The sequence below is a fragment of the Ruditapes philippinarum genome, unplaced genomic scaffold (assembly GCF_026571515.1).
Source record: "Ruditapes philippinarum isolate M1 unplaced genomic scaffold, ASM2657151v2 ctg7596_1_1_1_1, whole genome shotgun sequence".
In the NCBI taxonomy this organism is placed as follows: domain Eukaryota; kingdom Metazoa; phylum Mollusca; class Bivalvia; order Venerida; family Veneridae; genus Ruditapes; species Ruditapes philippinarum.
In genome coordinates, this window is record NW_026860229.1 from 68,317 (window position 1) to 82,306 (window position 13,990).

Here is a 13,990-nt window from a genome sequence, read left to right on the forward strand (position 1 = left end):
CATGTACACTGAATCAACAACAAAAAGTCAGAAAATAATAAAAATAACAGCACTATCAAACCTTCGGGCACATGTTTTGTGTCAAACCGGTGTTATCAGTGTCTTGACAGCCAAAAACTTGTAGAAAAATAGAACGTGTTCTAACTTTCTTGCAAGGAATTATCTTCTTGGATGTCACATAATTTCTCTTTAAAACTCATTCAAGTAGGGTGTCTACACTATCCAATACAAGAGAATATGATACTTGCATTCAAGACTTGGATAAGTGTAGACGGGCTCTTAGGCAAAGTACCTTGTGTATAATTTTGGTCTGCCATCTGGGGTGGCTAATGGAAGGTGTGCTCCTGAAGATTTGGCTGTTTTATTTGTTAGTCATGCCCCACCGAGAGTAGACTGTACCATTATTATATATTCCTTGTTTGTGGCAGCAGTGTTAAAACTCTTAATTTTTGTAACTTACCTGCTTCAGTTGTTTTATATATACAGTATATTATATAGTGCAGACTTTTTTTGGAAATTATATACCTGTCCCAAGGTAAACTGTCTATTATTTCAATATAATTTTTTTTTTACTTTTAAGGTAAAAAAAGCTTTAAAATGTGTATTTACCGGTAGATATGTTTTTATTAACCCTATTTTTTATATATTTAATATATAATTTTATATATTTAAATAAATGTGTCAAACACAACTTTTTTTGGTGTAAAAAAATCTATGGTTCAAGTTAATTGGGAATTTTATTTCTTTTTTTTTTCATTATTGGAGAAAACACTTTTAGCAGTTAAAATAATTTTTTATTGGGCCACTGCGAATTATTATAATCTTTTTTTCTTACCAATATTTCATTCATTTTTTGCAGTGGGTACATATAAATATGATAAATACATGAGGTTTTTGGGTGATTTGAGAGGGTTACAAGAAAGGAAAGAAAATGTGGGGGGATACAAATTTCACCTGGGAAGTATATATATTTTCTCTGTAATAGCTGTCCTGGGATAGATAAATGATGTATTATGATGAAAAAATGTCAAAAATGCTTGATCAGATTTATGATAGACAGATTAGTATTTCAGATTCTGTGGAATTAATTTTTGTTATCTCTTACGCAAACAAATATAACAGCAGGATTTCTTATACAAGTTTATATTCCACCTGTATTTTACATGATTTAAGTCCAGTAATTGATACTTTATGGTTCTCTATTTAATACAGCAGAGTCAGGAAACAAATAAATATGAGAGTAAGGAACAAATGTCAAAGTAAGGAAGAAATACATGTATCAAAAGTTAGGAACAAATATCAAAGTAAGGAACAAATCATTAATGTCAAGGTAAAGGAACAGATATAAAAGTAAGGAACAAATGTCAATGTAGGGAACAAATGTCAAAATAAGGAACAAATATCAAAGTAAAGAACAAATTATTAAGGTTAAAGTAAGTAACAGATGTCAAAGTATGGAGCAAATATCAAAGAAGGAGCAAACATCAAAGTAAGGAACAAATATCAAAGTAAGGAACAAATATCAAAGTAAGGAACAAATATCAAAGTAAGGAACAAATGCCAAAGTACGGAACAAATGTCAGAGTAAGGAACAAATATCAATGTAAGGAACAAATGCCAAGTAAGGAACAAATGCCAAAGTTTAGAACAAATATCAATGTAAGGAACAAATATAAAAGTAAGGAACAAATGCCAAAGTAAGGAACAAATATCAAAGTAAGGAACAAATGCCAAAGTAAGGAACAAATATCAAAGTAAGGAACAAATGCCAAAGTAAGGAAAAAATGCTAAAGTAAGGAACAAATATCAAAATAAGGAACAAATATCAAAGTAAGGAACAAATGCCAAAGTAAGGAAAAAATGCTAAAGTAAGGAACAAATATCAAAATAAGGAACAAATATCAAAGTAAGGAACAAATGCCAAAGTAAGGAACAAATGCTAAAGTAAGGAACAAATGTCAGAGTAAGGAACAAATGCCAAAGTAAGGAACAAATGCCAAAGTAAGGAACAAATGCTAAAGTAAGGAACAAATGTCAGAGTAAGGAACAAATGCCAAAGTAAGGAACAATTGCCAAAGTAAGGAACAGATATCAAAGTAAGGAACAAATATCAAAGTAAGGAACAAATATCAATGTAAGGAACAAATGCCAAGTAAGGAACAAATGCCAAAGTATAGAACAAATATCAATGTAAGGAACAAATATAAAAGTAAGGAACAAATGCCAAAGTAAGGAACAAATATCAAAGTAAGGAACAAATGCCAAAGTAAGGAATAAATGCCAAAGTAAGGAACAAATATCAAAGTAAGGAACAAATGCCAAAGTAAGGAAAAATGCCAAAGTGAGGAACAAATGCTAAAGTAAGGAACAAATGTCAGAGTAAGGAACAATTGCCAAAGTAAGGAACAAATATCAAAGTAAGGAACAAGTATCAAAGTAAGGAGAAATGTCAAAGTAAGGAAGAAATATAAAAGTAAGGAACAAATGCAAAAATAAGGAAAAAATGCTAAAGTAAGGAACAAATATCAAAGTAAGGAACAAATATCAAAGTAAGGAACAAATGCCAAAGTAAGGAACAAATGCCAAAGTAAGGAACAAATGCTAAAGTAAGGAACAAATGTCAGAGTAAGGAACAAATATCAAGGTAAGGAACAAATGCCAAAGTAAGGAACAAATATCATAGTAAGGAACAAATGCCAAAGTAAGGAACAATTGCTCAAGTAAGGAACAAATGCCAAAGTAAGGAACAAACATCAAAGAAGCAAAAAAATACACCATCTAATCCTTAACCTGCTCAATTTCTTAAATTGACTTGCCCAGCTTCCAGATATGGAACTGTTCATTATCAATTTTGGGGATATCAGTTTACGAATTTGAAGTTGGTTTGCAAACCATATATATAACCTGGTCAGATTGCACAGGTATGAATAGGTGAACATGACTTATAATACTGTGGCAAAGGCTAATTAATCACTTTGTAAGAATTAAAGTAATCTGTAGTTTTACTTGATTTTTTTTTTCATGTTATAATGAACTGTACTGTATAATCTGATACTTATCACTTTGATACACACTCTTGACAAAATTCCAAGACGAAATAAGAAAAATGCAGTTTTGAAGCAAATTCCCAGCTGACAGTGAAAGCACATTCGATGGGGTTTACAATCAGTGAAAAAATCTCAGGATTCTGTTTTTTGTCTACTCAAACTGTGAACATTTTCTTCTGCAGATTAGAACCTAAAGATTGATATATTAAACCAAAGAATGATAAATGTTGCAACTGTTTATTATACTGTATACAATTAAAGGAAGGTGTAATCATTGCCCCCACCCAGTTTGTGGTTTTTGTCAATGTTACTCAGGATGCTTTAACAAAATAAGCAGAAATTGCATTAAAAGATGTTTTATAGTTTCACTTGCAAGAATAAACATCTTTTGATTCTTAAGTGTTTATTTTATCGGCATGTTTGTCTGACAAAAACTGCAGGAATTAAATGAGAAATTGTTAATGGCTGAAATGTCCTTGGGTTGAGATTGTTGCAAGGCACCAATTCATGTCAATATATATGCTGTTTTAAAACTGTTTCCATGTTTTTAAATGTCCTAGTCAGTTGTGTATGAGTTTTAGGGAGATCATGATGAAATAGTATAGTCTGCAGGTCAGGCTGACCTAGGGCTTATATTAATGTCTATTATAATACTGGTGGTAAATCACTTTTAATTCTGGCAGGCAGTCTTACAGAAAAAGTTTTCTTGGCTGACCTTGTAAAATGGCAGCATCAGGCCAAGTGGTTAAAGATAAGCTAAAGTTATCTAAGGATTGCTGGCAGTGTTTGTTCAAACCCAGTCAAGGGCAAGCTGTTGTTGTGTGGCATAAATAAAGTAATTATTAGATAACTGAATCTGATAGTGTTTAAAAAGTTTGGGAGAAATTGATGCAATTCAATAACGACTTACAGAATTTTAGTTAATTTAATGGTTATTTCCATTATTATATAATGTTTCAGCTAATGTTGTGTAAAATCATTTCTCTCAAGAATGATAATAAATTTGTCATGTTTTTATCATATATCTTCAACTTTCTAAGATTCAATATATCATATTGCTCGTAAATCTTTCGATGGTCATAAAATTTCAACAACAGAAACAAAAAATATCTTGTATTAAATACAGAATTATATTTAAACAAGAAGGAATTATTTTAGATTTTAAAATTTTTGATTGGGTGTTCCATTTATAACATACAGCTAAGTAATCTATAATTAAAATCTACAGCTGCCAGTATTTGATGTATTAAGGATTCATTTTAATGCTATTGTTTGTCTGCAAAAAAACACCACAGCTGCCTACACCAGATGTTGTTGATGACAAAAAAACAAAAAACAATTATAGTTTAATAGATCTTGGCATTGTAATTGAATGTTAGGACCCCCAGATTTTTGCTGAACAGTCATTTAATTCTGTTCAAAGAGTGAAAGGTCAAAGTTGAAGGTGATAAACTTGAAAAAGCAGTCTGGATAAAAAAAATGCTGCAGAGCTCATGAAATTCTCACTGCAGTTTCTAAATATAGAATTGATACAGGTATATAATTTTAAATTCTCAAATTAGATATAGCATCTCATGTATTAGGTCATGGTCTAATTTATTTGGGTCAAGGTCATATTAAGCCTAAACTTCCTGGTGACAAATGAATCTACCCATGCAACCAGTGCAGACCAAAATCCATGCCACCAGATCATGGTCTGCACAGTGTTTGCATGTAATAGTTCCGTTAAAAAACATATTTTGAAATTTTCCCTAAAAAGATGAATGGTTTAGTCTATATTTAAGGATGGACAAATCCATTTAAGATATTTTTAGCATGGTAATGGGATTTCAAGTGCCATTAAAATAGAATTGAATCTGGAGAATTATTTGTAAATTATGTTTTATGCTTTAAAGTTCATTAAAATTTAATAGCTTTTAATGTATGGGGATGGTAGATAGAAATCATTGTTCACCATATACTGGTGTTTCAAATGCACGATATTTGTAATAACTTTTACATTTTTCATGAGCATAGGCAATTTTCCTTCACTTAAAATGTGCAATTTGCATAAACCATATAGCACACACAGAATTGACTTTTGTACTGAATGACCATAGCTGATTAAGAGAGCACAAGATTCCATCTGTTCCCGGAAATTGGAAATGCTGACCATTTCATTCTTTTAATGTAGTTTCCACCAGCTTTCTCATTTTGGACCAGCCTCTTTACTACTTAAGCAATTTTCACAGTCATTAAATGACCATAAATTAATTGGTAGTCAATAGACTTGTCAGATAATGGTCAGTGTAGAATACTAGTGAGTCATGGCTTTTTTTGTTGTGGTCATTGTACAGAAATTCGGCCCCAGTCGAGTGGCCAGTTATCTGCGATTGTCCCATGTCTAACATGTGAGGCTCCATTTAGAGAAACAACCAGAGTGTGGTCTGTGATTGTTAGTTGGAGATTTAATCAGTACAGGGGTATGCATTTAAATTATACTAATTTATAGAAATTGATTTGTTTGATGTTTACTTTTGCTGCTTTTTTGTGTTCTTTCAGATTTCTTGTATTTAAATGCATTTTGATAAGTTATATGGTACAAATATCTTCAAAAATGATTAGAAATACTGAACATATGGTTTCAGATAAATGACTAGATATGTTTTAATAAGTGTTGGAGGTTTAACAATTTCTTGAAAGGATATGGTTCAAACATTAAATGGACTTTGTATGATAAGTCGTTTAACCAGTGGCCAAGTGTTTGAGGTGTCTGCCTCTCAAACCAGGGATCATGTGTTCAAGCACTTCGGGGTCACAATCATGTTTACTAATATGACTGCAGTACTGGTTAGTTATGAGGACTAGAAAGTGATCAATATAAGTTGCAAGAACTGTTTGGCAATCAGGCTAAAATAGATTTGATTGTTTAAAGTAAGCCTTATTCAATGCTAAATATTCTCAAATGGACAGGTCCAGATTGATCAAAATATGGATAAGTCCATTTAGCATTTTTAAAATTTTCAGAAATTTTCAAATTTAAGTGAAATAGTGAAGAAGATGTTTAAGAAACATGTTTGATGGTTAATATAGGGGACGTCCATGGCCGAATGGTTAAGGCCATCAGCGCTGGTGTCATCAGATTTTTCATCATACTGTGAGAAAGCTATCCAGCTAGCTTAGGGCATGTCGATGGTTCTACTCATGTGCTCGTTTGTGCCTGTAGGGCACCTGAGGTCTTTCTCCACCAGTCAAGCCGGAAAGCAGCCATATGACCTATACTGTGTTGGTGTGACGTAATACCCAACAACAAAGGAAAAGACACACAAAAAAGTTATTATATGATAACTCTTAAAGTTAAAGACCCCTTTCTTTGAGGAAATTACATGTATGTAGAAAATTACATTGTTTGTAGCTGACTAATATATCAGTTAAGTAAAAGGGTGTATTTTCATTGTATTAAAACAGCATGCTTTTGAGTATGTAATTAAACTGGATATTAAAATCTAAAATATGAGAATAAACCTTTATTTCTCACAATTGCCAGCAGTTGTGTATTAAATTGAATTTGTAATACATTATAGCGAAATGTCATGCTGACATTATGAAACCACCGATTCTACTGAAACATAATGGTGGTAATGGTCCTTTAAGTTGCTTTGAAAACATCTGTTCATAATGTTATTTATAGCTCAGCTTAATTTGTTTCATTTATTTATATAATGTTTATTACTAAATGTTAGCACATCTTGTTTTGATAAAAATAAACCAAGTATGTTTTTAGCTTTTTATGTGTTAAAAAAAAAACATTTCTGCACACTTTAGTCTTGTAAAAAGGATTATTGCAAATGGTGTAGATTCTAGAAAGGGGAGCTAACTTATCAACTACTTTCCATGATGATTTATGGTGGTAGAATATAATTGTAAGTTTTTTATTGCATGAAAAATTGCGGGGAAAAGTGGTATAAGGTCCCTGACTTCATATCAATTGACTGTTAAACTGTTGTCCATACTTATTATGATTTTATACCATTTAATACTTTCATGTGAGGATCACTATCCAGCTAGCTTCAAAGAAAGCTCAGGTGCCAGCTTTTACCTGAATTCAATTCATGAAAGGCACCAGAGTTGTTCCGCTTCCATTAAAGCTTGAATTTAGTTACTATATGACCTTTAAGCGGTGTCACTTTTACAGTGTCATTGTGTCTTAAGTAAAACTCAAGGAGATAAATGAATGAAATAAAGTATAAGCCTAAGGCTCCTTCATTCTCTATTGCAGCAGTGATGTTTGGAAATCTTTGGCAGTTATCATCTAGTCTCAAAGAAATAAAGAATTTGGTTAATGGCTTGTTCTGATTAAGGATGAAAGTAATCAGCATTTTTGAGTTATGTTATGTTGGTACCTCTTGTATTCCTTTCTTAATTTCCCTGAGGTGTAATCTAAGGACAGGTAACTTTGTGATAGTATTTAGCTGTGGGAAAAGTCTTTTACCTCGTTTACAAATTAATTAAGGAACAAGCAAAAAAAGAAAATAATTACAACGAAAATGCAAGGTATTGGCTCAGGTAAGCTTTCAAGGTACAAAAAAAAATTATGATATGAAAAATTTCCTGCACTTATAATCCAATGGAACATTACAATGAAGTACAGTAAATGAAAAACATGCAGACAATGTTTTTGTATATTCGGAAATCATGTTTTCGATGTAAGATTCATGAAATATGTTACCATAGTTACTAGAAGCATATTGTTTTTGATAGTGATCTCGTTGCATCGGTTTTGCATTTTACTGCACAAAATAATTCCAGGAGCTTGATGCACATCTTAAAAAGTGTTATCTATAGCATAATTCATGTTGTTTGGAAAAGTGCTTTTAGTGATTGTTTCTATCATTGAAGGACAAAGTTTATTTGTCAGATTTATGGTCCATACATCTATTTCTATTCTCTGCATAGCACCTTTATTCTTTGCATAGCACCTTTTAATATAGAAACCATCAGTTTGTACATTATGATGGCTAAAATTGTAAACAGCTTTTGTCAGCATCATCAATTTCTAATCATTGTATGTAATCCATGCAGTCTCTGAGGGAAACTGCACTAATTTGGCAGCTGCAGGTAGATTGGCGATCCATATCACGGTTGAAATGCTGTTAAAATCAGTTGTAATTTCAGCCTGTTTATTAAAATATTCCCCTTGACCCATGGCCAAATCAGTTGTTATTGTTGTCACATCTCTTGCCTCGCATACAAATCAAAACCCTGCATCTGAACTCTAGCAAAATCTTTTTATCCCATACCATACGGAATATTGGTGTCATAAAAGGACTTGGTTGTCCACAGTGCCGTTCACCATTTTTTAGGGAAAAATTCAAAATACATACCAATGATACAGTGCGGACCATGAACAGATGGCACAGAATATGCTGGCTGGTCATGGTCTGCACTGGTTCAACATAGGTATAGATTCAGTTGCCGAAAGCAGAGAAAAGGCTAATTAACAATGGCCCAGTACTAAGGGTTAGTCCATTTACACCAAAACTTAAGTATTACAATTTAAAGTGGACATTAAGATTATGAAATTGTTCCATTGGATATTTTTAGAGTCTGAAAGCTAATGCTCCATAAATAAAATGAATCTGTTTTCAATTCTTATATACAGTCAGGCTAATTCTAACTCTTAAGCACGTAATTACCATAATGGTTGTTACGAATTTTTGGCGTTTCCGATCATGAAATCTTTATTATACCAATTGACAGTTTGAAATTCCAACTAGATTCAGTAAGATGAATGTAAAATTGTGAGTGTTAATGTCGACACATTCCAAGCTGATGTTCGTCAAGTTCTATCTCAAACTTGTCTTTATTGAGCACATTTGTTACATTACTGTTGTATCGATAGGATGTGTACAAAAATTGAAACACGCAAATCTTGCAGCCGGGACCGAGTTTGCTAAGAACGTACTGTGCGAATGTTTTATCTTTAAGCCCAAGCCACTTTTGGGAGTGTGCTTGTTTTTAATAAGCTGCAGCAGGCTTGTCATCTGATTATGATGAGTAAACGATATTTTTTTTGTTAAATTTCACCGTGAAATTTTGCAAATTTTGCAATCTCGAAGAATTCCGATGGTTATTTTTTGTATTTATTGCGTCATAGCCTGAGGTTTAAAAAACACATGACTTGTTAGATTTAAATGTTGTAATTAACTTGATCAAGCAGATTATGAACAAAATTCTCAGTGTTTGTGGTGCATTATGGTAGGTTTTTTTTACATAAAACGTTGTTTACAATATGATTATGTGCGTGTTTGCAGATTTCATATTTTGAAAATATTGTAAAACATATTTTCATTAAGTTTAATGAACTCCTAATAATCTTAAGATTACACAGGAATTCTTTGCATGTTATTTTGATGAAATCTGTGTAGAATAGTTCGAATGAATTCAATATTGCAATAGATTGGTAAAGTTTTAACATTTGATAAAAATCTCAGTAAATTACCAGTATACTTGGTCACCTATATATAAATGGCACTCAGTGCATTTTAAGAGTAATAAAGTAATAACCTTTATTAAGAGGCTCTCAAAATATTTACATGATTTCATTGAACCAATCCTCTTCAGCCTGTAGTATTAAAATACCCATTGACTATTAATTGTTGTAATTTTACGAAGGATTAAGCGCTGAACATTTGACCTGTTTGTTTAGAATTATGCAAGACGCACCCAGATATAATATACCAAATGAAATACAATAGAGGAAGGACATTTAAGATATTTTAGCAAGGTTTGCGGTTTGTTATGTTATGACCGGCGATACTAGGATAGATTTATTAAATGTGAGACATATAGATATTTGGATATGATACTGGTAAAAATATTTGTATAGTTCGTCTATAACACAAGGTACAATTTATTGGGATTATTTGCGTTAAAGGATGTTTATTTCAATATAGAATAGATTGAAATCTAATAGAAATAAAAGTGAAAGGTACGTATACGTAGTATTGAAATTTCATTGTTTGGAAAGGTGACATAAATTTATATTTTTGTATTGCTAACACTATTATTAAAAAAGAAGTCTTCTATAACAGATTTTACATTTTCTTGAAAGCATTTTACCAAAGGTAAATCGTATCATCAGGCATTAAGTACTTACTTACTGTATCTTATAATGCTCAATAAGTGCAGGGGAACTGTATCTCTGGCATAAGTTTTTGCCTTTGAATTCATATTTCGCTAGAATAAATTATGTAATAACAATGTATGTTTAGATCTTAATTGAATTTACTTGTCTCTTGTTTAATGCTTTTGTTATAAAAAACTCTTAAAACAGCATTTTGGGACACAAAGTGCTGTATTTTTTAATTAGGAAATGAGAAAAAAAGAAAATCGATTTGGTGTCATGCATGGTGTCATTTTCTTACTCAAAAAAATTTTCCGATAAATCTCCAAGGGGACTTTTGTAACAGTTTTCGGGAAGTTTTTTTTACGTTTGAAGATCCACTCTTGTGTTGTTTTTGTTGCCGCCTCGCACTAAATGTGATAGATTGAAACTGATATTGGACAGAACTGTTCTCAGTTAAATTGAATTTCAGACTGGGTTTACTTCAAATCCCTTACAAAGTATCATTGTCAGATTTCTTTTAACCAGTCTGCAAATTTCAGACGAACTTAATTACTGTCACATAGGATAAGGAATAAGTGTATTGAAAGGCTTTTTGTGGTCATACAGTAGACGCAAGTGTGACTATATTCCTCTTGATTCATTGTAACCACAGTGCGCTGATAAAAAAAGTGCTGAAAACAGTTACACAAATGTACTATTAATTTTTTGTCAAGAATCGTTCTGCACCTCTAATTTGCTTGTGCGAGGGAAAACCCAACCTGTGTTCTATAAATTTTGTCAGTACACAGTGAAAAAGTTCTTTAGAGTTTGATCAAATTAGAATGTCAAAACTTCACAAGAGTGCTCTTTAGAGTTTGGTCAGTATTTCACAGGAGTGTTTCATTTTTCCACAAGAGTGTCTATATTTCACAAGAGTGTTCATTAGAACGTTTTACTTTTTCTTTAGAATTTAATCAGTACAAATTATCATTAGAGAGGATAAGCAAAACTAGTTCTTTAAAGATTGTTCAAAATACTTGTTCTAGAAAGTTGTTCTTTAGAGGTTATAGTATACTTATTCTGTGTCGAAGGAGAAATAACACATTAATAAATGCACATTTAAAACACCAAGTGTCCTTGTAAATGATCATTAATTTCATACTTGATTCAATTTTTAAGGATGAAGAAAATCAGCAAAAATTGCATAATTATTCGTGGGTGCAGTGCAAATATATTCATGAGTTCTTTAGATGATTGCAATTTATCAATGCAAATATAAATAAGATATAAATATTATATATCAATGTCATATAGAAATGAAAAGTGATTTATGCAAATAAAGCCATTCAATATGATAACTTATATAAATGTTGCAGAAGTTGGGAATGTAGTGAACTATTGAGTTGAAGAGAGAGTGGTGATATATTTATATGGATGCTTTGCATAATTGATTTATACAGGAAAGTGAATAATTGATTATATACATAGAATTGGTATGTAAAGATTAATAACTGTTTCCAAGAAGCGGCTTTAATCAAGTCTAGTGCGAGAATTATTGTCAGTTGGTCGGACATTCTCTTCAATATTGGTTGCGGCAGTCTAATAATAAAGACAATTGGTTTCAATTTACATCTTTTCATTACATCTTGTAGGTGTTGACTGATTTCAGGTCTCTCTCTCAAATAGATTTTAACTGTAAGAGTTATGGAGTTATTTCAATATTGAAAATATATGATGATTTATTGTGAGCACACGTCTATATTGTGTTTGACGAAGTCTACTTGTTTGTTTCCATAATTAAGATATAAACAGTGTAACATTATTTCTCTGCTTTATAGATCTAAATATTACATAGTATATGTATATCTTTATTTTATAAATGTATATTAAAATTAGACTTCTTTAACTTATGGCAACTTTATTTTAAAGATTTTGTGAAATCTGTTTAATTGTTTCTTTATTTTTCTGGTTTTAACGGCAAATTTTAAAAAAATTTGGGGGCAATATAATTAGTATGTTCAGGTTAATCAATTGCCTAACCTTTCCAATCCTGGATTGTTGGATTTCTATAACTAAAATTGTATATTTGATGTACAGACCATCATAAGATTCTATCATTACTATAATAGTTGATTGACGTAAACTTTGAGAAGTAAGAGATTTATGTACCTATTTGACTTGAAAGTCATCTTGATGGCGACTTTGTTTTATCATTCCGTTATCAATTGTTTTGTTTGTATGTAAACATACTTGCCAGCTACATTTCCGATTGCATATTTAAGAAGATAGTAATGTACCTGTCTTAATGATATGACATCAAGAATAGTGCTTCAAAATGTCGGAGTCATTGTTAAAACTACTTTACATAAAACAAACCATAGCTGCTCCTCTTAAGAGTCTTGTATAGTCTGTAGCTTTCATGAAAATTAGAGATAAATTCTTGTTCAACAAATTATATATAACATTTTATTCACTTTATTGTCCTGTACTTCATAAAAGGTTAAAATAATATTATTTCCGGTTGAATCCTAACTTTTTAAGCCTTCATTAGTTGCCAACTGTGTTGTATGCTTTATAGGGAAAGTTGGTTAGATTATAACGAATTTTGTTTATATATGTACAAATGGAATACATGTACATATAAAAAATATTAAAATCTTGTAAAGATGGTTTAACGTAAACCATATATGGCAATCATTCAGTGATTGGTTGCGATATTAATTTGCAGTTTTGTCAGTATACTGTGTACATATATGTGACCTTTTGACAGTTTCATTACATATTCTCAATAATAGTTATTGTAAATGGGTCCTTAATTGCCAGATCAATATGTGCACTTGGGCAGGTGTTAAATTACTTTTACATCATTGCAAATATTGTTATATTGCATTTCAATGTTGTTAATAATAGATGGATTTATATTTGGTAAAGGTATATATGATGCAGCTTTCTAATATTGGTTTATTTTAAGCTGTTGGACCAAGGTATGAATGGATGGTATAATAGTGGTAATGGACTGTTAATATATTTATACAAGGTGTATAACAGTATGTTTACATGACATGTGATGACACCAGTGACATCATTCAAGGCTTGCCTCATGTATTTTGTTAACTATAATGTGAACCATTAATGACATTGGTCATAAGTTATATCCCTGGCGCACTCCTGATGATGGATGTAACTACCCTAATGCTGTCTACAACAAATCTTTCTGTCTGGACTAATGCTTTTTCGTTATTGCACATTTATCATACATTGTATAAGCTGTTGTTATTTTGTGTTGTTGTTTTTTTGTTGATTTTTCAAATTGACAGTTCGTCAGTTTGTTGTTGTTGGTGTTTATTTTTGTTGGTAAAACATTGTTAAATTTAGATTTTGTTTTGTTTTTTGAACATAAATATATCATTTATCTTAATGCAACATTGGTAAAGAATACTATATAATTATTTATTTTGTGAAACATCTTTTAAACATTTGGCTCACTTTTTTCTATTTTCAGAATTTGGATTGGATTAAAACCAAGTGAAGTTTATTTTGGAATTTACTTTGAGTCTGGAAGATTATAAGATAAAGGTAAGCTTTTCTACAGTCATACTTAAAGAATAAATTATATGTATACAGTCTAACTTGCCCATGCGACCACGTGTATTAAGCGACTTTTGTCTTAAACGACCACTTTAAATTCCCCCCGATCATTTTCTCTCTATATCTTTAATGTATTAAGCGACTTTTGTTCAACGCGACCAGCGACCGCTAATTAGTCACCTAATTGACATCAATCTTTTCATTAAACGACCACTTTTACCTGTCAAGTAATTGTGTTTTTAGAGAACGCCACCTCGTTATGTCACAA

At 31.4% G+C, this 13,990-nt stretch overlaps 1 long non-coding RNA gene across 1 annotated transcript in view; it reads left to right on the forward strand.

Annotated features, from left to right (window-relative positions):
• The window catches only part of LOC132759300 (uncharacterized), a 49,565-nt gene extending 35,850 nt beyond the window's left edge, over window positions 1-13,715 (forward strand). Inside the window, exon 5 of the long non-coding RNA XR_009629690.1 lies at window positions 13,637-13,715. This is a non-coding gene — a long non-coding RNA (uncharacterized LOC132759300). The remainder of the gene's footprint in view (window positions 1-13,636) is intronic.
• Window positions 13,716-13,990: the final 275 nt, after the last annotated feature.